A 26,470-nucleotide genomic window follows, 5' to 3' on the forward strand; every position below is an offset into this window, starting at 1 on the left:
AATCCAGTAGTTTGGCATTGAACTGTTTCGCCATGCTGTAGGTCTGTTGGTGACCATTAAACCAGATCACATTCCATTGTTATCACTCTTCTATAGATACTTCATATGACCTCCACCTACTTGGGCATGGGTCAAGTAGCATAAACAAGTATGCCTTAGCCATCGACCAGATCTATGATCCATGCTAGAAGTGTGCAAGCCTGACTGTGTGGTTATGCATAAATAAACAGTAACATGCAGAATAATATATAATTCTTTCATTATGGACTCTCAAGGACTGAATTTGATTACTATTGTGACCAACTTTTTCTTACATTTTAACTGCATTCCCTACAATTAAGTCCACACTAAACTTACTTTGAGTGTAATGTAATAAAGGTTACAAAGTTTTCTTCAAGCCTATAAAGTTAGATGGTTTAATATGGGTCTTTGCAAACAGCAGACCTGGATATGCTCCTTGCTGACTGATCACTCTGTGTTACTAAAATTGGTCTCTGCTTTAGCTCTCTATTCTATAAGGTTTTCAGAGTTATATAAAAGTATCTCTACTCACACCACTGTTGGTGGCACCATTATCTCTAGCAATCAATTACTCTACACTACTGTACTTTTGAGAATTTAAAACAAATGATTTGGGGGTTTTTTGTAATATTTTCTGCATTTCACCCAGACAGACACAGGTGGTGATACACTGGCTGAACCTCCATGCTATCCAACAGAACAGTCCACTAACATACAAATATTGTGCAACAGGCCATAAACATGGATGGTCACAGCTGTACATCATACTAATGTTCATCAAATTCATGTGCAGTGTTTCTCTTGATTTTAGTACTTTTTTTTTTCAATATTTCACTTCTATGAAATGCTACAAGAGTTATTTCCATAAGTTAGTACAACCTTAGCACAAAAATGTTTAGGATCACTGAGGGAGACAATTTCACTTACTATTCATAGAAATTTCACTTAAAAAATATATTTGCAGTATATATATGGAATATGATTTATTTTTATTCTTATGTGTTTATGAACATTAATGTTTTTCAAGTCAAGTTTATTGCTTTAGTTAGTTTTATTAGTGCTTGATTGGTGACAATGCAGTTAGCAAGCTTATTTTTAACGGAAAAATAGCTTTCAATCTGTCTAGTGAATCAAGCAAATTACTCCATATTTTTAATTGCTTGCCTCATTTTCTTTTGATAGAAAATTGATTGCTATTACCATAGCAAAAAGTGGCAGTTGGCTCAGTGCTGTATCACCATCATCATGAACATGTACTCAGAATTCACACAAAGTTTTCAGCAACATATAAGTCCTCACCATTCATTATCAAGACAGTGTCATCACTATATATCATTATGCAGACCATGTAAACATAGAAATATTAGCATGACCAGTATTATAAATACAGCTATGGGACCTGTTATCCAAAATGCTTGGGACCTGGGGCAGGCTTATGTTCCACAGGCAGAGCAGGGCACACACACGCAGAGTATGGCACACGCAGACACATTGGGGCAAATTCACTAACATTCGTAGTTTCGCCAGGCGCAACTTCGCCGCGCTTCGCCACACTTCGCCAGGCGTAGTTTCGCCAGCGCTCCGCAAATTCACTAAAATCCGAAGTTGCGCTCAGGGGTAGCGTAAGGTTGCGAAGTTGCGCTAGCGTTGATTCACTATGTAAAGCGAAGTTACGCTAGCGAAGGCTAATTTGCATACGGCGCCAAATTCAAATTTCAATGGAGGAATACGTATCAGCACTACAAATGCCTAGAAAACCTTCAAATCAGCAAATAACAATTTTATTTTGCCCTACACATGTGCCCACTGTCTAGGTAAGTTGCCATGAGTTAGGAAATGTAGGGGGGAAGGAGGGGAGCCCCAAAAATGTTTTCGATCTTTTTCAGCCTATCACCCATAATGTAGAAAACACGCCAGTGTTTTTTGGGACTTAGAAAAAATTTTGACTTTTTTTGAAACAATCCCTATCTACTCTATTGCGCTTCGCCAGGTCTGAGGTGGCGAAGGAAGTCTAGCGTAAAAGGTAGCGTTCAGTACACTGCGCATGTTAGTGAATTTGCGTAGTTACGTCGCTAGCGAAAATTTGCCAGGCGTAAGGGTGCGAAGTAACACTAGCGAAATTAACGCTAGCGTTCGGCGCTTCGGCGCTTAGTGAATTTGCCCCATTGTGTGAACAGTGCAGGGGGATCACAGGTGTGAACAATACAGGGGATTAGTCTAAATTTGAGGTTTAAACAATGCAGGGGCCAGTTGATCTCTGTAGTGATACCATTTAAATAGGGATGCACCGAATCCTGCATTCGGTTTGGGATTCGGGCAAGATTCGGCCTTTTTCAGCAGGATTCGGATTCGGCCGAATCCTTCTGCCTGACCAAACCGAATCCGAATCCTAATTTGCATATGCAAATTAGGGCGGGGAGGGACATTGCGTTACTTTTTTTCACAAAACAAGGAAGTAAAAAATATTTCCCCCTTCCGACCCCTAATTTGCATATGCAAATTAGGGTTCGGATTCGGTTCGGTATTCAGCCAAATCTTTTGAGAAGAATTTGGGGGTTCAGCCGAATCCAAAATAGTGGATTCGGTGCAACCCTATATTTAAAGCTTACACATGGTCAGCAAACAGAGCAGGTAGGTAGGGGACCACACAATTTCCATTCGAAATTTTCCAGATTTTAGCTTGATAGCTTTTTTGCATGATTTATTGGCCTCCTTGTACCTGACAAATGTTTCAGCTGTCCCAGCTAACTTGAAAGCCTAAATTTTCTTTTCTTACCCACCTCAACACAAATTTCTTTCAAACCACACTTCTTTCAAATCACAAAGAGAATTTGTTGTGTTAAAACTAGGAAATAGCCCAATAACATCTTTGAGAATGCCCTTTATAGAAAATGATAATCAAATTGTTTTCTCAAGCATTCTACAGATCCTGAGACTAAAAGAAGTGGTTTTATAAAAAGTCATGTAAAAATATCTTTTAGAGCAGGAGTGCCCATACTTGCCATACTAATGCGGAGTCTACTGATGTTGTCCCATTATGATCTATATCCATAATATCACTGTTAGCATTCTGGTCCATGGAAAATTTTATAGATATTAAATTGATTTATAAGAGAATTGAAATGACTATATTTAAAAAAAATGATTATGTAACCTTAACAGAATAAATATCTAAATGAAAAGAATAAAACAGAAGGGCAATTTAGTCAAGCTGTTTGTTGACTTGAGATCTACTAATCATCAACTAAAGATCTACTGGTAGATCCCGATTTACCATTTGGACACCCTGTTTAGAGTATTATAAATAAATCACATCTGAAAGACATGGAAAATTATTAAGGGGCAGATTTATCAAGGGTCGAATTTCGAAGAAGAAAAAACTTCGAAATTCAACCATCGAATAGAATCCTCCAACATTCGAATTCGAAGTTGGAGGATTTTAAACATCATACGATCGCATTCCAATCGTAGTACAATCGCACAGCGATCGTACTTCGAATCGAACGATTCGAACGATTTTAGAAGAAAACCCTTCGACTTAAAAAAACTTAGCAAAACACACAGGAGGTCCCCCATATGCTATACAGCAATTCGGCAGGTTTAAGTTGGCGAATTATTGAAGTCGAAGTTTTTAAAAAGAGACAGTACTTTTATTATCGAATGGTCGAATAATCAAACGATTTTTACTTCAAATCGAACTCGAAGTAAATTCGAAGCTGTAGTATCCTATTCGATGGTCGAAGTTTCCAAAAAATTACTTAGAATTTCGAATTTGTTTTTACTTCAAAAATTCCCTCGAATTCACTTCAACCCTTGATAAATCTGCCCCTATGTATGCCAACACAACAAATGGTTTGATAGAATCAGCACCCCTTGTTTGGTGCAAACATGACTCAGTTGTTACCTTCTTATCTAATTAATTCATATTTTTCAAACAATGATTACCAAACCTTAGATAAAATAATATAATACATTCTACCATTTTGATCCTTTTAAAAAGTACCCAAGATCGACTCTACTAAGCAAGGGATAATGAACAATTTTATGGCGCCAGACATCACAGGCTGATAAAGATTGGAACAAAAAGGATCTAATCAATGTGTGCCAAATATCTGCAACAGCAGATCTGAACTTGAATAGAAGCTAATGATCCTTTCAAGTCCAATTGCACATCTGCATGATGAATATCCTATTATGTGGAACAGGAACACAGCAAAAGCTACACTCAATGACAAAATGATTTGTAAGGCATGCAGGGGTTAAAGACCAAGCTAAAAGCTAGTAGCCAGCTTTACAGATCTCCATGCAGCCAACCCTTTTTCATGTGCTATATATCACACTGTCAAGTGATAAACCATGATGGTATCTGGTAAACATTTAATCCATACATGTACTATAGGTTGTTATGTTTAGTTTTAGCCAATCTTACACCTGGTTTCAGCCGTTACAGCAAATGATAAATGCAGTTTTATTGTTTCTAGTAAATCAGAAGACACCTTGAAACCACAGATTTTTATCTAACAGTATCATTTTATTTTATAACTGATTTAATTATATCATTTGCAATGAAATGCTATTTGGTTTAGAAAATGATGGATTTCTGGAAAGAGCAAACTTTTTCACCTGGTACAGTTTTGTAATTAAATTCACCATTTCTGCAGCAGTGAATGTTTGTTACCAGAAGAGAAGCATGGGACTGTCTGGGCACAGTGTTTAGAAGAACATGGGAGACTTTTTGCTTCTATGAATAACAGTTCTAGAAGGGGGAAAGGAGCTTCTTATATGCAACTGAAGAGCTAAAAATGTCTTAAATCCAGTACAATTTTGCCTTCCCATTGACAAAATTTTCAATTCAAATCAAAACATGTATCATGTTATTATTCTTCTGCCTGAATGTGTATTAGGAATTAGGGATGTAGCGAACTGTTCGCCGGCGAACTAGTTCGCGCGAACTTCGACTGTTCGCGTCCGCCGCAAGTTCGCGAACGTCGCGCGACGTTCGCCAATAGGCGTTCGCGTCAAAATCGTTCGACCATTCGACCATTCGGTCGCTAAAATCGAACGATTTTCGTTCGATTCGAACGAAAATCGTTCGATGGAACGATTAAAATCCTTCGATCGTTCGAATCGAACGATTTTCGGATGTTCGAAGTTCGCGAACAGTTCGCAAACTGTTCGCATTTTTTGCCGGTGTTCGCGAACGGCGTTCGCGAACACATACTCGGCAGTTCGCTACATCCCTATTAGGAATCCTGATAGATGGGACATATGGACATCAAGGGGCTGATTCACTAAGCTCGAGTGAAGGATTCGAATGAAAAATACTTCGAATTTCGAAGTATTTTTTGGGTACTTCGACCATCGAATTGGTTAAATTCGTTCGAATTTGAACGAAATCGAACGAATCGAACGAAAAATCGTTCGACTATTCGACCATTCGATAGTCGAAGTACTTCCCCTTTAAAAAAAAACTTCGACCCCCTACTTCGGCAGCTAAAAGCTACCGAAGTCAATGTTAGCCTATGGGGAAGGTCCCCATAGGCTTGCCTGTGATTTTTTGATCGAAGGATTTTCCTTTGATCGTTGGATTAAAATCCTTCGAATCGTTCGATTCGAAGGATTTAATCGATCGATCGAACGGAAAATCCTTCGATCGATCGATCGCAGGATTAGCGCTAAATCCTTCGACTTCGATATTCGAAGTCGAAGGATTTCAATCCGAGGGTCGAATTTCGAAGTATTTTTAACTTCGAAATTCGACCCTTAGTGAATCGGCCCCCAAGAATACAATGAACCGTGCTCACAGAACACTTGTGCTTCATTTAATAGAAGAATGAAATCTAATTCATTCATTTGGCCAGGTCACCAATACAAAATGTCTGATTCAAACATACCCTTGGTTGAACATCCCAAATCAGAATAGCATTGATACTGGGGCTAATAACTAGTGATGGCCGAATAAATTAGTCTGGCACAAATTGAATGCAAATTTCCGTGTTTCGCCGCCGGTGAATTTCGCGAATCTCCAGCGAAAATTTGCAGGTGAAAATTCTCCGGCGTCAATTTCTGATTTTTTCGTGAATTGCTAGATTTTTTTGTGAAAACTTTTGAATTGCTTGATTTTATCGTGACAAGCGTTCAAATTGCTAATCACTACTAATAACGGGCCAATAAATGACCCCCCTCCTTTTATTAAGTGTCCAGTGGTGCAAAATACCTCTGCCATTTGAAATGGTTTGAATTTTAGTTTATTTTTTTGTGATTTTCTGTGTATGATACTGCCAGTGTTGGTATTGTTATATTGTGTATTCAGGGCCCGAAGCAGTATTTTACACATTAGCTGATGTTTTCTCATAGATATTTATTTGTATTGATATTTTGGCCAATAATTCTATCATGTAGACAGACACAAGCTTTGGGATTAGCGAGATTTGGCCCAACACATGGATGGATAAACACTGATCTCACAGAAATGTCAAACTTTGATTGTCACTCATGAAAGCAAAGTAAAAAAATTCTATATCACAAATCTATTTTGACACCTGCTTGTCAAATTTTCATGTTAGGTTATTGATCTTGAAGGGTCAGCTGGATTAGATGTCTCTTAAAAATCAACTATGAAATATCCTAAACGTCATGTAACAAGTTAAACATGGCTGCATCTGATAACATTATAAAATAAAAGACTAATTATTACAATAAATACAGCATATTTTCAGTGCTTATACCCATATTACTTTAAGTTGAGTTTGTATTAAACAAGAGCCATGTAGTGTTTATGAAAAGGAAATAAGACAAAGGGGACAAAAGAAAAAAAAAAAGAAAAAAAAAGAAGATTGGTGATGGGATTCAAGATGAGCAGTATAAGAAAATACAGCAAAGGGGATGATAGGAAAAAAGAACTTCAAAAACTAAGACACGATAGTGAGAACGTCTGTGTTAAATCCTGAGAATGTATTTATTTAGATATGGTTAGAAAGTTTGTCTGGCCTTTTCTAATGGGCTATTATACCCAATTTAATAGCAATGAGAACTTGTATGATCAACGACGGACCATGTCCGTGAGTTTTAAAAAGGAGTATGCCCGGCAGAAAAATGGAGATGTCTTTTCTTTCAAAAACAACAAAGACAATAAAAATAGTCCCAAAAATGGGCTGCCAAATTGGTGAAGAGAGATTGGCTCCAAATCCTGCAAAGAGACACCATAGTTTAGCTCTTTCAAAGCTTACATAATGCAAGCTTTCAAGACCACTAACACTATTTTAATTATCCATTAAAAGCAGTACCTTATGTTTACAGGTTCATCCGCTCATGGCTTCTTAGGTGACCTCTGGGGTGCATATAGCATTAGCTGCTATGCTGTAAATATTAACCATGGTATTGAATCTGCTGTATAAAATAATCCCCATGGCAGAGTAAAATATTTGAAAATGTTATAGTAGAAGTTTTCTATGCTGTCCCTGATGTTTTTACTTAATGCTGATCATATAGTATGGTACTAAACTTTTCACTGTTCTTTTCTCATCCTCCATTTCCCTTCTATGTCCTACATAATTTATTTCCCTCTGCAGTACATCTGAAATAAAACTATTAATAATTCTTTTTTTTCTAGATGGCTTTATGGTTTTAGGATACTTTGGAGGACAAGGATGATATTGACTTTGAAGAATATCAAAAAAGTGAATTTTCAGCAGTCTTCTTTCTGATTGACTGTCAACTAGCACTTTAGGATTACATCAAGCCTGTGTTTTCACCCACAGTTTTTCTTTCCAAAAGATGTCCATGGCTACAACTTGCATTCTGATGCCCACTGTATACAGCCTGAAGACGGAATATACTTTCCATTGAAACTGAAATTACAATTTCTTGTCTCCTGCTTGCTATTATTTAGCCTAATGTTTTATTGTTGGAAGTCTTGAAAAGTTGTTGGTGCTACAGATATCTGGAGTAGAGAATATTTTTAAATTGGTCAAAATGATAAGTATAATAATCTTTTTTTAAAGAGAACCATCCGTGTTCTTGAAAACACTTCGGGGGTTATTTATCAAAGGTTGAATATCGAAGTTATGTGAATTTTTTTAATTGCAGGTTATTTATGATAAAACGCAAACATCAAACATTTGATCAAATATGAACGACCCATAAAATTTGAATATAATTTGAACCGAGTTTTCCTCTCAAAAAAAATCTGTTGCCTATTGTATATAGCCTGAAGAAGGAATATAATTTCCATTGAAACTGAAATTACAATTTCTCTTCTCCTTCTTGCTGTTCTTTTAGAAATGATATTATTTAGCCAAACGTTTTATTGTTGGAGGTCTTGAAAAGTTGAACCGTGCTACAGATATCTAGAGTAGAGAATATTTTTAAATTGGTCAAAATGATAAGTCTGTATAATTATATTTTTTAAAGAGTTTTTTTATTTATTTATCAAAGTTTGAATATCAAAGTTATGTGAATTTTTTTAATGGGAGGTTATTTATGATAAAACTTGAACATTGATTGAATAGGAACAACCCAAAATATTTGAATCTAATTTGAATCAAGTTTTCAAATGTCAGGAAAACCATTGACATCATCACATAGTTCAACAGACCTCTGCCATTGACTTCTATATGAATTTGGCCAGTTTTAGGTGGCGACGTATTAGAACTGTTTCCAGGGTCGAGGTGTGATAAATCTCACATTCAGATTCACATTGGTGTTTTTAAATTTTAAATTGTGAGTTTTGAACAAAAAACCAATTCAGTCATTCGAATTCTTGTTCGAATTTACCATTTGACTCTTAGTAAATCTTCCCCATAATGTTTAATGATGCAGGAGTAGTTTTGGGAAAATATGGTGGGGACAGTAGTTCTATTATTGTCTATGGCTGTGATTTAGTCTGTCTTTATAACAGAATGTTAAAACCTTAGTGGCCACAAATACTATCCAAAACACAGTGTTTACATCACCGTAAGAGTCTGAGTTCTTAACAGGATTGATTAGCAATCCTACATAGATGTTAAGCTGCACAACTGCACTTGCCAATGTCATCAATGTGGTGTAAACTAAGGGGTCATCCATCCCCAGCAAGCCCCTCAAAACAGACTCTTTGCACCCTGCTCCACCAATAAAAATATTAGGCCTTTTATTTCTAATCTTCCCTGCATATAACACACAACACTGCCAATGCAAATTTCCCCCTTTTGAACCACATTCTTGATCTACCCAGTCAATGCCACAACCTGCACAGTAATGCCCATCACATTGCATTAGATTTACTGACTTGAGAATAAACATTTTTGTTACACAACTAAACCAAGGCACATTATGTGAGTATATTTTACTATATTTACTGACATAAATATTCTGACATGTGAATGTATTCTATTGTTTGCCAAAGGAAAAATAGAATTAATTGGGTAGTGTAATAAAATGAGTGTAATAAAATTTGTTTTATGTGTAGTAACCTTTAGCTACTAATCAGGTGATTAGTAAATGCTTCAATACCAGGTTGATATCTTTTGCACCTGTTATTACACTCAATGATGCTATAAACCATGTAAATAGGGTTTAGTTTCCTTTAAATAGTAATCTGATGCCCAATGAAACCTTTATTTTATTATCTGTTCTTGTATTGAATATATCTTCCCTGAAGACACAACAAGAAATTTGAAGTAATAACATCTTTCAAAGCTGTATATTAAATATAAACAATATTAGACTACTATATACTTTACTGTATCATAAAGACATTTAAACATGTTTAGATCCAGAATCAATGCATAATCACTTTTATTCTGCTCTGTTTGTAAAACAACATTTCTTTACGCTTAAAGAATTTTTTTTACTACATGGCCTTGGGACTCTGTGGTATTTGTGAGCTGAACCGTGCAATCTAGTGTTTTTTACGTGTTTAACCTTTTACTCATTGTTTCTGGTTTGGTTTAGAAAATCAATGTCTACCATTCAAGGCTTTGCTATGACAGGTAAGATTCCAAAGTTAATCAATCCCGCAGGAAACGCACAAACTCCTCATTAAATCCATGCAAAGTGACCTAGTTTTTCCATTGTTTGTATTCAATGCACACGTTTATACGAAAGCTGGTTATGCTGATAAATTCTATAACCATGGGGATGTATATTACATCGTTTAGATTTAGTTTTGTGATAATAATGCACAGCATCAGTTAACTAGCAGCAGGTTGGTAAATTAATCTTATACTGTCCCAGCTGTCCAAGGAAATATTAACTCTGGCTTTATACTGAACTATTTACAAGGCCCAGTTAAGTCTTGTCTAGGAAAATAGACTGGGATTTGTTATAGGTTGTTAACATACAGCCCTAGGTAATTGTTACTGTGGTATTTAAGTTTGTGGTGGCACCAGACATACTGTGTGTATAGAACACGGATCCACACACACACTGGTTAATGCAGTCGGGGAGTATCCCCTTTTATTCAGCCACCAAATTTGGTGGCTGAATAAAAGGGGATACTCCCCGACTGCATTAACCAGTGTGTGTGCGGATCCATTTTCTATACACATGCGTTGCTAAGGGACCCGGCCGGGTCAACGGAAGAAACGCACCACCAATTGCAGGATTGGTGAACTACAGGTGTGTGCGGTAGGAGAAATTACATTGTAACCAGATATACTGTAGCACTCTAGGCTACATATGCACCAACATAAAACAATGTACTGTTGTATATGACATTTTCTGGGATTCTGGGGGATATTTATTTGTAGCAAAACATTTATGGTTTTGAAAGTCATAGAGATCATAGGGGTAATTTATGATCACAAGTGCAGGTGCTGTAGCACAAATTTCCCATTTATTAAAGATATTTGCATCTAAAGGCCCTCATTGCACTTGTGCTTGGCACACTTCTGCTGGGAACAATAATTACACTGACATTATGGAGAAAATAATCACTGAGTCAATAATTGCTGATTCCATCTGAAAGTGCACTTGCAGGTTGTAAGTGACTACTTATTTGTTTAGTATAGTGCTTGAAAGTGCTTGAACAATACGATTTCCCTAAATGCAGATTTCCTTAAAGAGATACTGACACCAGACATTAAACCTTTTTTTAAACCATAATATTGAGTTTGCATGCTCCTTATAATTTTTACCATAAAGTATTTGCCTGATGCTTTTACATTACCTGACTCACTCTGTGTTCGTCTATGAGGGGGCTGCCATTTTTGTGAGCAGGAGTCCATCTCAGCTAGTGATGAGCAAATTTTTCTTTACCAGGCATGGATTCACAGAGAAATTCCACATTTCGCCATTAGCAAATTTTTTCAGAAAAATGTGGCAAAAATTCGCTGTTGCCAAGACAAAAAAGTCACCATAAGAGAAAACTGCCATTGACTTTAATGCATTTAGAATGAGAAAAAAATGTTGTCTCCTATTTTATGTGCTTTACAAAAATTTTTTTTAGCAGTTTCACTAATTTTTCGGGAAAGCAAAATGGGACAGATGTGCTCATCACTTATCTCAGCAAAGTAGGCTAAGATTAGAAGGAGCAGCATGGGTTACTTTGCTTTGCCACTGCCACCATACACAATCCACACAACTAGTTTAAGCAGGATTAGTATAGCCAGAGCCAGAGGTCTATTCTGCAATCAGAAGTATAAGGGGCCGATTCACTAACTTCGAGTGAAGGATTCGAAGGTTTGGGCTACTTCGACCTTCGACTACGACTACGACTTCGAATCGAAGGATTCGTAGTAAAAATCGTTCGACTATTCGACCATTCGATAGTCGAAGTACTGTCTCTTTAAAAAAAACTTCGACCCCCTAGTTCGCCATCTAAAAGCTACCGAAGTCAATGTTAGCCTATGGGGAAGGTCCCCATAGGCTTGGCTAACTGATCGAAGGATATTCCTTCGATCGTTGAATTAAAATCCTTCGAATCGTTCGATTCTAAGGATTTTATCGTTCGATCTAAGGAATTATCCTTCGATCCTTCGATCGAACTATCTGCGCTAAATCGAAGTCGAAGGATTTTAATTCCTAGTCGAATATCGAGGGTTAATAAACCCTCGATATTCGACCCTTAGTGAATCGGCCCCTAAGTGTTACGATCTGTATAGATAGGAGCCATAGGGTGCCCTATATACTAAATACACAAATCTTCAAATCATACCTTGCCAGCCATGTGCATTTCTACTTGTGACACTTATCTCAATATCGGCTGCTACAAATTCCGATCTAAGCCGCTCGGGTTTTTAACGCTTATTTATTATTACATTTTCCCGAAAATTTGCTTTCCGGTAAAAGCTCAGATTTTCATGAATACTTTGGGGTTTGACACGAGACCCATTGCAAATCAATAAAATCATTGACTTATATGCAACCTTGACAGGTCTGAGATGCCGGGATTTCAGACTTAGAGTTTTCCAGCCTCGGGGTTTAATAAATTCTGAAAAATCCGTGATTTTTTAAAAGCACGATTATATTAAAAAAAACACACAAATTTTCTTGATTTTTGCTATCAGGGCTTAGTAAATAACCCCCTTAGAAGCCTATTTAAAAAACTAAAATTTTTCAAGATTTATTATGCTCCAAAGCTGCTAAAAATTTGAATCTGAAAATATTCCAGCTAAAACCTGTAGAAGTGAATGGACAATTTTCAATCTGACTCGTTAGTGAATTAAGCCAAATCGTGGATGGGAGTTTGGTAGAATTTTTATTATTGAAATAATGGGAAAAATCGAGTTTTAATAAATGAGAGTGGGAATCATTTATAACGTTTGTACAGTGCATATTTTTTCTCAAATGGTTGTATTGCCCATGCTTTTTCCTGAATGCTAAACTATTGCACTGCTGTGCCCTCATTCAGTTTTTTGTGAATTTGCATTGCGAATAAATGGCTCGCAAATGAGACCAGTGTTTGTGAGAGTGCGCCCACTGTGTGAGTTTGTTGTGCACGAAAATAGCGTAGATGGTAACTTAAATTTGCAAAACTGTTACGCGAATATTTTCTTTGCCACCAAAGTTGTGGTGTAATTCAAATGCAGAGTTTGTGCATAAATATTAGCAAATTGAGATTTTTTCCATATTCAAAAAAAGCTTATGGAAATCCGAAGTGCGAAAAAAAATTCACAAATCTTATCCAGCTTTATACATTTAACCATGAGCAGGGCAAACATATTCAACCAATCTGTCCTGCGCAAAGTTTATAAATTAGCCCCAGTTTGCGTTATAACAAGATCATGTATTTCTGTATTGAAAGAAAGAAGGAAAGAAAGAAAGAAAGAAAGAAAGAAAGAAAGAAAGAAAGAAAGAAAGAAAGAAAGAAAGAGAAAGAAAAAGAAGAAGCAGAGTTATCATGTGGCTAGAAGTCTCTATCCCCTCTTTACTCCCTAGACACCATTTTTTGAAAAGGGATTGTTATAAAGCTAATTTCAGTTGTCATGATCAGCAGAATTTATCCTTATTTCTTGTAACATCGGCCTTCATTTCACTCAAAACTCAATAGTTCAATACACCTGGAGCTCATTTCAGAAATATTGCAACCATTTGCTTATTCCTTAGGAAGTCGTCAACAACTCACTGATTGCTTTCACTAATTAAAGATTCCCAAGTGCATCATTCTTTTCCAATCAAGGTCTTATAGATGCACTGAACAACGGCGATCTCTGAGCAAATCCAGTTAGCCCTTATTTTTTGGTCCTAAAGATTAACCATTTACTGCTATTACATTTCAAACCCATCTTTACGCATCTTGCAAGAGAATATATTTTTGGATAGTAAAACATATCAATAAAGATGAATCTCAGACAAAATGCACAGGAGGCATTGTAAAATAACGCAAACATTTTGTCACCCCTTTATCCTCTTTGGTAAGTTTTTTGTAATAAAAATGTGCAATTGCTTAGTTACTGCTGTCAGGAAAAGCCGCCTGTCACATGACCACTAATAACTAATCCCGAAGACAAATACAAATACTGTACAAGAGAGGGTTGTAATGTTTTGCCAATAGCATTTGTATAAGGAGAGATCATTTAGCTGCATGTATAACTGATTAATTTTCCTACTGCATATCTCTATCTTGTGTAGATCTGATTTGATTTCTAGTTCCTTGATGCATTCAGGATGTTGTTCATTTTAAGATGTTTTTCTTGTTTTTCCTTTGGGACACTAATGAAATGAGCCCTCTTCTGATCATGTACTTATGTGCCTCCCCAGATAATTTAATGTCTGTCTTTTCCAAGTAATTTGCGGTGCATGTCCATATTCAGATTTAAGTTTTTTTTTAAGCAGCCTTTCCTTTAGTTTCCAAGACCAGGTATTAAACTGTGCGGACAGAAACAATTCTTATCTTCCACAGCAATGCCTGTCTACTACCTGGCCCCTTTAAATAGCATGCATAGCGTTGGCCATCATAAATACACCAATGATAGTTTGATGCAATGGACACATTTACTAGAAAATGGCATGCATTCATAACTGGAACACTGCTTTTTGACACACCATTGTGTACGTGGTTTAACAAAATACCTGTAAATAAGCTTTGTGAATATGAAGACATATTTGCTATGTTTTTATTGCTTGTTACACTTTGACAGTGGTTTTTGGGTACTGAGCCAGGGAAGTGCATGCTGGATGGGAATAATGTGGCTTGAATATATCTGGTAGCCCCTATGTGAACTGACAGCATACAGCGGTACTATTTGGCACAACACCTGATTCTTCATTGGCAAAACCGAACAACAGTTTTGACCCGGGCAGCCCTTCTGAAAACCAGGCTGTTCAGAAACAGGTTTGCGACCCTTGGGTGATTCCCAGAATTCCCAGTGCAAATATAAATCTGCACTATATTATAGCTTAAAAAATGAACTAAATTATCTGCACAACAAATAATGGGCTTCATTAAAACATAAAACATAAATTAAGCCCTGTTTTGCCACAGATTTACATGAAGGGTTAATATAGTTTGTCAAAGCTTTCATTGCTGTGATTTCAATATAAATTCAACACCATTGATTTGTCACTTTCTTTTGTTAGGTTATGCCATTGTGTTCTTCAGCAGTATTTAATGATATCATCTACAATATCTGTCTCTAAACATACATCTTCTACAAGTTCCGTTATTAGAGAGTATTCAAAAAGAGCATTCAGCCATGCTCAGTCTATAATTAAAAATACTGTATGTTTCTCATTGTTTACATTTCTGCTGGGAACATTGTCCCCAGACTTTGGTAGTTAGCACAAAATTGTAATCAACAACAGTAACAAAGTTAGTATAGGGCTATTAGTGCCAGGAAGATGAATCATTTTGGCTGTAGTCAGTATTCAGGGTCAGACTAGCCTGCTGGTAGAAACTATAGTCATTCCTAAAGCCTCCCAGTGTTAGTTCACCTTTTTTTTATAACTGTTAGATAACCACAAGATGGCCATAATGAGCAAGTGAATAGCAATTAGTTTGGGCTCTTTTATAATAACAACACAAATAAATTGCAATAAGATCAGCTTAGAATAAATAGGAAATAACAGATGTAATTTCTGAGGAAGCTGATTGGCTCAGCAAAACACGCCATGTGACATCAATACTGGGATTTGCCTGCAGAGACATGGGAGAGGCATCTTCTTAATGAGGTTGTTCACCTTTAAATTAACTTTTAGTATGATGTAAAGAGTGATATTCTGAGACAATTTGCCATTTGGATTTCATTTTTTATTATTTGGGGGGGTTTGAGTTATTTAGCTTTTTATTCAGCAGCTCTCCTGTTTTCAGCTATCTGGTTGCTAGGTCCAAATTACCCTAACAACAGTGCATTGATTTGAATAAGAGACTGGAATATGAATAGGAGAGGCCTGAATAGAAAGAGGAGTAACAGCAATAACTATAAATATGTAGCCTAACGGAGCATTTGTTTTTTTAGATGGGGTCAGTGACCCCCTTTGAAAATTGTAAAGGGTCAGAAGAAGAAGGCAAATAATAAAAAAACTAACAAATAAAAAATGAAGACCAATTGAAAAGTTGCTTAGAATTATAAAAGTTAACTTAAAGGTGAACCACCCCTTTAAACCCATAAGCGATGCTGATCTCCAACACAGTAAGAAATTCCAAAGAGTTTGTTTTTAAGCCTTCATGTTGTGAGAGCAATATTTTTTTAACATTGAAATAGATTAACAACGGTTTTATGCTATGGGCGGTGTGCTTGTTTTCTAACTTGCCATCAGGCCCATGCTGTGAACCAGTTCAGTTACTTCTACGTGTGATTTGGCAACATATGGTTTGTGAGTAGGCATTTTATCTGATAAAGGATTGGCTGGTTGTAATCCCAATTTTTTGGGAGAGATATCCGGCACTGGTGTTCATTTGAGTTTAAGTGGTTCCTTTCTCACATTTTTGTGTTGGAGGATTTAAAGGGGAACTACAAGAGCACAAACAAAACAAAAAATGTCTGGAAAAATGGCACTATCTTATATACTATTTATTTTCCAACAGTCCATAGGCGCTGATCATCTTTGTTATTGAACTCTTTAAGTAAGCTGTTATTAAAGTAACAAGTGTAGCGCTATAAAAAATTGAGTGGCACTGTCTCTATTATGAGCTTATTTTCAAATATATTTGTGCCACGGATGAGACCTTTTTCTCAGGTGTAAGCCCTGCTTATGCACAAGAACTGGGCGCCAGTGATTCTTTTATGCTTAACCAGGAACTGAGTTTATTTACAACACAACCCACAGAGGAGTACAAAGAACATATAGCATAAAGGATAGCAGCATACTCACAGCACCAAGAACAGCTTGACCCCTGCAGGCAAGGGAACAGTTACAGCAGTAGTTAAGCAGCAATTGAGAAGGTACCTCAGCTTTCAGCCTGTGCCCTAAGTGGAACCTAGGGGAAATTCTACCATCCCTAAGTCTATGCACTTAGTCCCTACTTCTGGGTTATTAGTACCCAGGATCTTAATCCCTCTGACTCTCCTCATCGGAGCCTTGATCTGCTCAACTAAATAACCTGCCTGTCACTCCTAGAGTGACCTATTTTGGAGTATGCTTATCCTGTACTAGGCCTAATATACCTAGGTTCCACTGCCCATTCCCTTCCTGCCTGCTCATGTAAGGGCTAAAGCAAAATGGACCCAGACTGCATGGTTTCCTAGACCTTTATACTATAGCACAGTGCCATCTAGTGCACACTGTGAGAACTACAGGGGGTTACATAAACAGAGCATGGACATAAGTCCCTATTAGGACCCATTTAGATGTCTAAAATCTTTAGGATGTGCCTGCCTATAATATGTGAGGGTGTCTCAATTATCTCTACACAAGTATTTAATATATTTATTATTCTGAATAAGTTGTTTTTCCCAGTGTTCTTCTCAATGTCTTTGAAATTTCTGTCACTAATATTTGTGTTATTTGAACACCAGACATTACACTTCAAGGCAGAATAGAAGCTTCTATACATAAACAACTGCACTTATTGTGTAATGTTTTCTTGGTTTCTGACAATCCTTGCAGTCCACTGCACACTAAGCATACTGTATGTGGAGGCCTATTTCTCAACAGAATAATTTTAGTGGTTTTAGGTTTCACTTTCTCTAAAACCATAAATGTCATAAAATGTATCAAAAGATCCAAACATCCCAAGAACTGGAAAAGTCACACATAGTTGCAGAAAAGTCACGAAAAACTTGCAACCTTTTTGACTTTTTGCACAATAACTATGACTTTTTCATACTGTCACGCAAAAGCCAGTGTCAAAACCTTCCACATGATTTCAACAAGTTTTAGCTGTTAGCAGGATCAGAAAGATTGGGATCACCTGTAGGAAACTTTGAAGTTGGTACTGTTGTAGAAGTGCTGCACCACTTGGCTACACTAATGAATACATTATATTGGATACAACATTCCTAGTCTTATTTATAGGATAACTTCTTCCAGCATTTTAAGGCTGTTATTCTTTGTCTCACATACTTATTACAATCCTTTTATTCTTTTTTTTTTCCCTGTTATTGATTTTTCAATTTCCCTGTACTGCATGCGTCTTTTTTAATGCTATATCCATTATCCTCAATCTTCTCAAAATAATACTGCTTGTTCTTTTAACCACTCTCAAAAATGATATGATATATCCTTTTTTTCTACATCATTTGCTTTTATTTTTCCTTTTGCTAGCATACACACAGCAATTATTAAGAATGGGGAATAACAATGTGCTTACAAGTATCTCGAACATCATACGTGTGCAAATGTTATTTAATGTAACTTTAGGTTTCTTTCTTGAGACAAACCAATCTAAAAATGTCTAGTATGCACCATTTAATATTGTATGAATAAGTTATTTCAGAAATGTTTTTTTATCATTCTTTTAAATGCACATTCCTCAACAAAAGCCAGTCATTGACAGTTGAAAACTGACAAAATTTTCAGTTTTACTTCAGAAAATAGAACACTTGCGTAAAACTATGGATTGGAGTAATCATATTTTAGAGTAGTCAATCCTAACATCCAATAAGCTGGCAAATCAACAGCAATGAGACTGATGAAAATAAAATTATGATTGTTTGTTTGCTGTGGGTTACAATTCAGGAGTTAGAATGTCCTTTTTTGCTTAAGTTCTTTAACCTTTTATATATATATATATATATATATATATATATATATATATATATATATATATATATATATATAACTACCAAATATACAAAAAGTAAGATAATACAATTTATTTGCAAAGCATTAGAGGTAATTTATAGTGATGAGCGAATTTTTTGACCAGCCATGAATTCCGCATTTCACATCTGTGATCTGCGGCAAAAATTTGCAGCGGGGAAATCCGCTTTGACAAAGAGGGCACATCAAGGGTCGAATTTCAAGGTTTAATAAACCCTCGAATTCGACCCTCAAAGTTAAATCCTTCAAATTTGAATATCGAATTTGAAGGATTTAGCGCAAAAAAAAAAGATTTTTATTCGATCAAGGAAGACTTATAAAAGTGCTGGGGAAGGTCCCCATAGGCTAACATTGAACCTCGGTAGGTTTAAAGTGGTGAAGTATGTAGTCAAAGTATTTTTTTTAAAAAACAGTACTTCGACTATCGAATGGTCGAATAGTCAAACGATTTTTACCTCGAATCATTCAATTCGATCAAATTTGACCCATTCGATGGTCGAAGTACCCAAAAAAATACTTCGAAATTCTAATTTTTTTTTCATTCTAATCCTTCACTCGAGTTTAGTAAATCTGCCCCAGAAAGTCACCAAGGTGAAAAAATGTCCACAAGAAAAAACGCCCATTGACTTTCATGCATTTGGACAAAAAAGTTGCCATAAGAAAAAGCGTCTATTGACTTTAATGCATTTGGAGCGAGAAACATTGTCACACGCATAAAAAATTGTTGCCCATAGAAAAATGTTGATGCTCGTTGACTTCAATGTGCTTTGAAAATTTTTTGCCGGTTTGCAACTTTTTCCGCAATTTTGCCAATTTTTAAGCGAAATGGGACAGATTTGCTCATCACTGGTCATTTACTTTATGCAGGGCAAAGTGCAAATGTTTTCTGCATTCTGCCCTTCATCTTTCTATGCTTTGTTTTGGAACCTGTGTTATTCCCATGACTACAATATTATTATTTTTATGAAGGACAGGTGGTGGGAGGTGTGTGTTTGCACTAGCACCCACCCCCCTACCTGTCTCTTAACTTATGCATCATTCAGATCGTAAATTAGGGATTGATGTTGTGTCATCAAATATTTTTTGTTTGCAGGTAAACCCTTTAAAGAAGTGCTCTTTGAATGAGAGCTTGGGGACACTTAGTGTTCTTGCACTTCTTTCTGGAATCTATGTAAGTAACTCTTAAAATTGAGTACTTGTACATTATGTTCCAGATAAGCTTAGGCTATACAACATTTTCAGTGACACATACAGTAATTCATTTGTTTGCACACATTAGAGATAAACTCTTTTTTACTAAAAAAAACCCAATGTCCACAAAACATTTTTTACAGGTACAATATTGAAAAGACTGCATTACTCTATGCCTAGAAGACAGGCATACAATTTTCAGTGAACAACAATCAAGGTCTTTTTCTTCATTTTATACACTTCATAATGCTCAAAAGCACAAGGTGAAATGAGAAATATTTTTTTTATAATGTATAACAGGGACCATTTGGGTTTTACCAGTTACTATTTGTGTACTTATAACACAATTCCTTTGTCATTTTTGTTGCATGGAACTAAAAGTAAAATAAAAAAGGAAAGGAAAATGGCTAAAGGAAAATGTACCTGTCAAAAACAATTGCAAACATTCTATGTTGTGCCTTTCAAAGTGTTTTGCAAAACTTCGAACAAGTCAAGACATTTTTAACATTTTGAAGCTTGATGATAATGATACTGTACATTACAAACAGAATACTCCTCCTGTCCATCAATGTTTACTAAATTTTATATATTTTTCTTGCGGACTGTATATGACACAGTATAAATAGTAGCCATATTTGCACATTTTGTAACATATTCTAAAGATTTTGTATATAGATTTTTATAGCAAAGAAAATACTATATATATTAAATATGGTTATATACAGTATAAATTCTAATTGTGACCAATAAGTTAAGGCATTAAATAAATATTCTAGATGGATTTAACTTATATATATATTGCTTATTTCAGTTTAAATCAGGAAGATGCAAAACCCCTGAAGGTAATGCGCAGAGAGAGCTGGGGACAGAGAGAACTTGGCACTGAAGGTAAATATATATTTCAAATATATCTGTAAAGAAAACATGGTTCATGCATCATACATCCAAAGTTTTATATTCTGAGATTTCTTTCAAAGCTAAAGATGAAACATCCACCAACAAGAAGAAATAGCAGCCCTCTGATAGTAAGGCAAAATGGTGATTTTACACTAGGGAAGTTAAGACAAATCTGTATAATGCAGTAGGAGGCAAGAAACACATCTGTATCATTTACAAGTTTTCTATTGTTCTTTAAACGTAAAAAAGTTATTGTCTAAAAGGTGAAGAATTACTTTGTATCTTTATATATTATATAAAGGGTAAATACACCCCTTCCTTTTGGCATTAACTCATTCAGTTGGGCTTAGATAGAAAAGGTGCATAAACACCATCTGTTCAAGTTCAAGATATATATATATCTTCAAGAAATATATATGAATGGCACACAGCCATATTAATTGTAAGAACCATTTTACAACCCCCGTTTAGGTTCAAACTGCATTGCAACACCACTCTCACCTTGTGCCACTATGTGATGGAGTAAGTTATGGATTCTGGGACTTGAAGTCCCTTTGCTTTCTTCACAATAGAACAAATTGAAGGAGTCGCTAGATCACACAGCAGGCAACCCAACTGAATGGGGGGTATATTTTCCCTTTAAGTGTGTTTTATCTGCTTTCAGTATAGCCTCACTCATGGATATTTTCTAAAAATAAATGAAGTTCTTACATCACTGATATTCTATGTAAAACAAATGCGTCATTTATTATAGCCTTCCACAGAAGTGAATTAATGGGCACAACACCTAACATAAGGTATCCCAAAATCAGAACCAACTCCTAGGACCAGGTAACGGCTCACTCTTCTGCCTATAGCAGCCGCCTTTGGCTTCGGGAGCAAACCTCAGCTACTCAGATGCCACCAGGACTTAATGTGAGAGGACCAAGGAGAGAGTCCTGAGCAAGCTAGGGAACCGAAGGTATGCGGAAAAGACGAGGGAGCAGTCAGCGAGACATAAACAGGCAGGGTCAATACCAGACAGGTAACTCAGTACCAAAAGTGAAGAAAGCCGAAAATATGTGAGCCGCGCGAAACCCGGAAGCGGCATTCAGGAGCTGTACGAGAAAGAAACATGTGGCTGGTGCCCCGCAGTGAGCATGGCAGGCAGTGTCAGACTGGGGCACCAGGGGCACACCCAAAAACCTTAGACCAGGGGCCCAGTACTATTATTCTTCCTCTCCTCACTCAACCTCTATTCTCCTAGTCTCTTTTCTTTACATACTATAATCTTTTATTTAGTCGATTTAGCTTCTTTATTGTCATAGAAATAGGAAATGTCCATGAAATAGGCCACAGCATGAGGGACCACTGACACCTGGGCCCAATGGGAGTTTTCCTGGTATCCCTGTGGGCCAGTCCGACATTGGCAGCAGGGATCCCCGCTGCCCAACTAGACCACCAGGTACTCTTACACAAAGGCAAAGAGTGAAGCTCTGTACTTGCCACAGGTAGACTCTGCTGCACCTTTAGCCTATGCTTCCCAGCTCTGCATCTGAATAGCACACAGGTTAGGGGGCAGAATAGGAGATCCATGTGGTGGCTTTATCTTTAAAAACACACTTGATGGTTTGTTTAGAAAAGTTGTCCATCCAGTAAATAGCCATGCATCCTAAAGTTCAGGACTCTTTTTGCTTCTTGTCTATATATATAATGTTTTACATATAGAACACATAGAACTTAATTGCAGGATTAATGCAGTACGTTACCATATGTGCATCTAAAGCATAAGTGACTATTTGGGGAATGTAATAAAAGTCGCTAACGGAAAAATATTCACAATATAAAAAGTTATTTTGCCTTTGCACAAATTTAATATAGCTTTTGCGAACCGGAAACTGTTTAGCGACCCCTTCTGACAGTGGAAGAAGGTTTGTGAATTTTATAGTTTGCACCAGTGAGCAGTGAATGTAATACAACTTCTTACTGAACCCCCCCTTACTTTCCTCAAACTACCTGGTCAGACTCGAAAGCCAATACCTATTTTTAATGGGACACGAAAAGGTTGCCCCCTTTCCCCCCTCTTGTATGCCCTTAGTATTGAGCCACTGGCGGCAGCCATACGGAACCACCGGGACATTGCAGGGGTTAAGGTTGGCAGGTCTCATTATAAAATAGCTTTATTCGCGGACGATGTCCTACTTACGTTATCAAATCCATTTGTTTCACTCCCAAACCTTCACAATTTATTAAATAGGTACAGCGCAAATGTTACACCCTTAAATGTTACATCAGGGGAGCTGGAGTCATTGCAGACTGCTTTTAATTATAAATGGAGGAGAGACTCCTTATCCTACCTCGGTATCCATATATCTGCGGCTTATTCCCACTTGTATGACCTAAATTTTAAACCTCTTGTACATCAGACTAAAACTCAGTTGTTGAAATGGTCTCAGTATACTACAGTATATCTTGGTTGGGCAGGGTGGCCGCTATAAAAATGAGTGTACTACCCAAATACCTCTACCTGTTTGAGACCCTCCCAGTTGCTGTTCCGCCCTCAACACTTAAGGAAATACAATCCCTGTTTCATGATTTTGTCTGGACAAACCGGAGTCATAGAGTGGCCAATTCAGTCCTGATGTCAACTCGTAGTCGAGGGGGATTAGGTGCCCCTAACATACGAAAATATTATGAGGCTGCTCACCTCAGGCAACTTTTGGCCTGGTCACATTGGAACTCTCCCACGGCATGGGGCCACATTGAAAATGTGATGGCACGAGATTACCACTTAAATGCACTTATATGGTGTCCCACTACCATTATCAGATGCCCTCCTACAATACTTTCTGCGACTAGGCACCTGCACTCGATATGGCTCAACACCAGGCATAAACATAATCTGATTTCGACCAAGCCATTGCTGACCACGTTTCTGAGGAACCCTGCCTTCCAGCCAGGTGGTCCAAGTTTTCTTACTTCACTGTACGGGACATCCTCCACCCACTTACCCACACGATGCTTCCTCTACAGACCATTCAGGACAGAGGTCCGTCTGTGAGAATCAGATTCTTTGAATACTTACGTCATTTCGTGGATTCTTTTGCAGGAACTGCTATTAGAACCAGCCCCCACAGCATTTGAGGCTTTGGCCGCCAATGGTCTACCACAAAAAGGCCTCATCTCTAAAATCTACTTGTTGCTCACTACCCCCCAAACACCATCACAGCATCGTCATAAATATATGGATAAATGGGACCAAGTTCTTCCACAACCGCTCACTGATTAGGATTGGTCCAGAATATGGGACAATACGGCACACATGGTATCCTGCATACGGCAGAAGGAGCACATTTACAAGATCTTAACGTTCTGGTACTATACCCCAGAAAGACTACACAAGCTTTTCCCTGAGCACTCTCCTCTCTGTTGGAGAAACTGTGGTGTCCAAGGTTCTCTGTTACATATTTTTTGGGATTGCCCGTTTATACAGCCCCTCTGGAAGGACGTACAGGACCTTCTCTGCTTGCTACTCTCCCAACCAGTGCCGTTAGACCTGGTAGTACTTTTGCTGGGTAAACCCTTGCCAAGGACTCACAAGAGTGGACAAGTTCTCATTAACCAAATATTGACTGCCACTCGGTTAGCCATTGCTGCTAAATGGAAAAGCCAGACGACTCCCACAATGACTGAAATTATTAACAGGGTGAACAACAACAGGTCTTTCGAGGCCAACATAGCCCACATTCAACATAAGACGGAACAATTTCTCCAAATTTGGTCCATATGGGACCTTCGAGGTATGGCGCCCACCCTGCCCCACTGAGTTTCTCTGAGACCATCCCTGAGCTCCCCAACACTTTTTCTTTACTGCCCCCTATACCCTCTCTGCTGCTACAGCTTGAACCTGAACCCAAAGTGCTATAATTTGAATTATTAATATTGTACTTTTTACTTGGTATCTTTTTCTTATATCTGTTGTTCATGTTTGAATGCGCCTGCCTTGCATTCCCTCCTGGATTTGCGAACATTTTTTGCTTATTGACATAGATCTGGTAGCTGGCCATAACGGCCCTAGCTCTTGACGATTTTCTTAATGCTACACTGTATTAACGTGCAATTGATGTCTATTGTGATGTTTTGAGCATTGTAAAACTTTTAAACCTGTCAATAAAAAATAAGTTACAAAAAATAAACTTCTTACTGAAAAAGTTGTTATGTTTGCTCCCAAAGATTACGACACCTTCAAGCATTTCACAAAAGTGCACAATTAAATTTCATAATGCAATAACAATTTGAGGAAGAATATTACATTTCGAAATGCCACTTTTTATTCTTATTTCACTGTGCTAATTGTTTTGCTCTTTGCGACTTTTAACACATTCCCCCATAAAACTTCTAATGGGTCCTGGTGATAGTGTCTTTTTATAAAGCATATTAAAACTTTCTAATTTGGCTTTAATATAATTCCCTTTTACTAAATTATTGTGCAGATTGGAGTTTTGTTCATTTCCACATTGGACAGTCCAGAATGTGATAGAAATTGACTGGGCTCATCCACTATACAGTCCTGCTGCATAAACAACATTTACACATTGAACAAAAATAGAATAGTTTAAAAAATTGACATTGTTCAAAAATAAACTTCACTGTCATCTATAAAGCGTGATTATACCAGGCTTACTTAACAAATCTGGTGTTGATGATATAAAATATGTGTCACGTCAGATAAGCTGTCATGATCCCGGCAGATGTGTTTGAAATTGTTGCAGATAATAGAGACTATTTTCCAAGTTGAGGAGAATTGCATGTACTAGATTGATTCCTGTTTAAATGAGAATTCTATATCTGTTAGATGCATGCTATGCTTTCTATTATATCCAGTTACTTATCGACAAATAGCAGTGTACACTAGAATTCTCTCATTTAATGATAAAAGAGACAAGTAATGGACTTTACAGCTGATAAAAGGGAAGAATCCCCACACCACACTGAGCACAGCTTTCTATGTTACAGTTTCACAGACATTTACTGAACTGGGATGATTAGAACAATTTCTATACACAACACAAAAATGTTTTTGCAGTCAGATTAAAGTAATATATTATAATCACCCCTGAATTGTACTAGTGTATTGTTTTCCTCACTATAAACATTGTAAAGCTGGGTGCTGCCCCCTGTCCTTCCCCAACAGCCACAAAAAGAATAAGGTATGCATGGGGGTGGGGGGGGGTAGCAACTGGGGCAGGTGGATGGGGACCCTCCTGTCTGATGCTGATGACCTTTAGGAATGTCTGTTTAAAGTCTAGTGTGAGAGTGTTACCAACTGAAGATGTTTGTTGTGTGGCCAAAGACCTAAGTGAGAGCCCAGGCCGAGATGGGGGATTTCATGAACAAAGATTAGTCATCGAGGGTTAGATCCTACACTGACGAGTGATGTGGTGGATACAGTGGAATAATCAGTACATATCACCAGGCATCGCAGTGTAAACCTGGTATCCAGGATACTCAGTTTTCTGTAATTTGGATCAACATATTTTAAGTTTACTAAAAAATAATTGAAACAATAAAATAAACCATTAGGCTTGTTTTGCCTTCGATTAACTATAGTTTGTATCAACTACAAAGTACTGTTTTAATATTACAGAGAAAAAATAAATCATTTAAAAAAATGATTTAATTATAATGGAGTCTATGGGAGATGGCCATCTCGTAATCTGGCGCTTTGTGGATAACAGGTGTCCGGAAAACAGATCCC

The 26,470-nt window shown here is 37.1% G+C and overlaps 1 protein-coding gene across 1 annotated transcript in view; it reads right to left on the minus strand.

Moving 5' to 3' along the window:
• Positions 1 to 26,470, minus strand: part of galntl6.S (polypeptide N-acetylgalactosaminyltransferase like 6 S homeolog) — a 578,928-nt gene that overhangs the window by 341,424 nt on the left and 211,034 nt on the right. The window lies entirely within an intron of this gene.

The sequence above is a fragment of the Xenopus laevis genome, chromosome 1S (genome assembly GCF_017654675.1).
Source record: "Xenopus laevis strain J_2021 chromosome 1S, Xenopus_laevis_v10.1, whole genome shotgun sequence".
Taxonomy (NCBI): Eukaryota; Metazoa; Chordata; class Amphibia; order Anura; family Pipidae; genus Xenopus; species Xenopus laevis.